The sequence below is a fragment of the Prunus persica genome, chromosome G7 (genome assembly GCF_000346465.2).
Source record: "Prunus persica cultivar Lovell chromosome G7, Prunus_persica_NCBIv2, whole genome shotgun sequence".
In the NCBI taxonomy this organism is placed as follows: Eukaryota; Viridiplantae; Streptophyta; class Magnoliopsida; order Rosales; family Rosaceae; genus Prunus; species Prunus persica.
In genome coordinates, this window is record NC_034015.1 from 7,079,372 (window position 1) to 7,082,660 (window position 3,289).

Below are 3,289 nucleotides of genomic sequence, written 5' to 3' on the forward strand. Positions count from 1 at the left end.
GTTAATTTGATATCTAGTCAAACTTTGATGTTATCGTATGAACATAAATACCACGACGTTATATAAATAATAGTTTACCACGACGGTGTATTACTATTGACGTCGTGTGAACATATATACCACGACGTTATATAAATAATGGTTTTAAACATTTATTACGTCTGAGATTATTTCATTGCGTCGTCTAAAATCATATCATACGTCGTATTTTTTTAATACCGTCGTTTGTGTTCTTAATGTTTTCCTGAAATATTTTCACTTGCAGTTTTGTCTGTTAAAATGGTTTCTCAACAACAAACTAAGGATTCTGGCTCCAAGAAGCTTGGAATGGTAGCTCCTCAAGACAAGTCTTCGAAGGAGATGAAGTCTTCGAAGAAGATGAAGTTTGCTTCATCATCTGCTGAGACAGAACAAACCAGCCAGACAACAATCTCAGATGATTCAAAGACTGGTCGAGGTATGAGCACAATGCCTCGTGTTGTGAAGAGAAAGCTTCAGAAACTGAGGCCAATTGTTGAGTACAATAAAAGGGGGAATGGTGTTGGCCAAGCACATATTGAGATGCAGTCGTATATTGGTGTGTTGGCACGCTCCAGGATCCCACTTGTGGACAAGAAATGGTCCCAAATCCCCAAGGATATAAAGGAGCAGATTTGGGAAGCAGTTGACATGGCTTTTGTCGTAGGCCAAGGGGGCAAGACCTCTGTTTTAGCTTCTGCTTCCAAGAAATGGAAGGATTTCAAGTCTACACTAACGAGGCATTATATCCTTCCATACACCAATGACAGGGAGAAATTAAGCCAACCCCCTGAAACATATAAATTCATAGAGAAAGCACAATGGGATGCCTTTGTAGCTTCAAGGCTATCCAAAGATTTTGAGTCTGTGCATTCTCAACATGCACAGATTAGGGAGAAACTCGAGTACAATCATCGATTGTCTCGAAAAGGATTATGCTGGATTGGAGGATCATTGGAGGAAACCATGCCTGGGGTAGAAATTGATCGATCTACCTTATGGAAGAGAGCTAGACAGGACAAACATGGTAACATCCTGATCCAAAGGTGGCAGAGAAAGCAAAATTAATAGTAAGCCTACTATCACTCTGTTTTAAATTTTTATTAAACTGTGAATTATTCTTATTACGTCGTATGTTATATTTTTCGTCGTGTGAATGATATTACCACGTCGAAAAGTTTTTAAAAACGTCGTTAAAGGTCTAAATAGGAATCACTACTATGTTTTCTGTAATTATAGCATAAGACGTCGGTGGTTCATTTTCGCGTCGTGTGAATGATATTACCACGTCGAAACTTTTTTAAAAACGTCGTTAACGGTCTAAATAGGAATCACTACTCTGTTATCTTTAATTATAGCATAAGACGTCGGTTGTTTATTCATTTCGTCGTTTTAAATAAATAACCACGTCGGTATAACTACCGTCGTTATAAGTTATAATAACGTCGGTTTATACGTTATTGCGTCGTGTGAAATTATATAATACGTCGTTTGTACATAAATAACCGTCGTGTGTTTTTTTGTTTATCTTTTTTTAGGATGAATTGCAGAAACAAGTCTCGGAAGGCAAAGTCAGAGTAGATGGCAGCAATGATGTGCTGACCATGGCTTTGGGCCCCGAGCATCCAGGCAGACTGAGGGGAGTTGGTGCTGGTGTTTCCCCAAGGCAATATTTCAATTTGCCCAAACCACAGAGGGTGAGCTTTGACGACCGTTTGAAGGACAGTTTAAGAGTTCTCCTTCAAGAAGAGACTAAAAAGATGGAGGCTAAGGCAAGGGAAGAGGCCTTAAGGATGGAGGCTAGGACAAAACAATTGGTAGAGGCTGAGAGGGAGCATTTCCTGAGTCAGCTTTCCCAATTAATTCCCAATTTTGATCCAAGCATGCTTAAACCAAGAATGAGCCAAAGCCCCAAAAATCCAATGTCTGACAAAGCTAGCTGCTCTGGAGGTGATGTGAGATCCCTACATTTGGAGGATGATACTGCCAAAATGGGAAAACATGAGCCAGATGAAGAGAAGGAAGAAGAAAAAAGAGATGAAGAGAAGGAAGAAGAAAAGGAGAAAGAAGATGAAGAAAAGCATGACGACAAGGTATGTTCACATAACTTTGCCTTTTTTATTTGTTTTTCAAAATTTCAGACGTCGATATTTTTATTTAATCCGTCGTTTGTTTAAAACTTAGACGGCGGACTTTTTTTAAGACGTAATAAAATATTTAAACGACGGTTTTTGCACCGTCGTTTAAATGGTTTCAGACGACGCTTTATTCATAAAACCGTCGTCTTTATTGAATTACCACGACAGTTTTTTCACCGTCGTTTAAATACTTTTAAGACGACGTTTTATTACTTAAACCGTCGTCTTTATTGAATTACCACGTCATTTTTTTTATTTCTTTAAACAGGTTATTGAAGTTGGTGCTTATTCAAATATGGAGGCGCCATCTTCTTTAAAAACCCTTTGTCGTTTTGTGGAAACGACACTCCTGCCTGAGGATAAGACACTCCAATTTACAATTGATAAGGAGGTGTTTGGTGGTGAGCGCGATACCTTCCTCCTGCCTGAAGATATTACACAATTTGCAGGCATGGAAGAAATTGGAGCTACTGTATTGGCTATATATATGAGGTTTGTACTTCTAAAATAATACCTCGTTGGTTTATATATTGCGTCGTCTTAACTAACTAACCACGTCGTCTTAACTAACTACCGTCGTGATAAATATATTATAACGTCCTTATCTATTTCAGTACGTCGTGTGAAATATTATAATACGTCGTTTTTTTATACATAACCGTCGTGTTTGTTTGTGCTGACTTGTTTATATTATTTTATGTATTTAGGTACTTACACGATGTTTTGAAACAAGCCAATATGTGCAGCATGGTTGGCTTTATTGACCCTGCTACAGTTAGTGCCAACTCTGGCACAATAACTGAAAGATCACGACTGGTAGCAGCTCGACTCAGAAGACAGACTGTGAACAGCTTTTTCATGATGCCTTACAATCCAGGGTTAGTCTCCTTAGGATTTTGTTTTTATGATTTTCAATAAATGACAGATTATAAACTAACCCACGTCGGTGTTTTATTTCTATTTAGTCGTTTGAAACTACTAACCACGTCAGTATTTATTTGTCGTCGTGATACATATATAATGTCGTCGTTATCTACTTTATTTCGTACGTGTGAAATGACTATAATACGTCGTTCTTTGTAAATAACCGTCCATTTTTAAATAAATGTTGTGCACCGTCATTGCGATCTTGC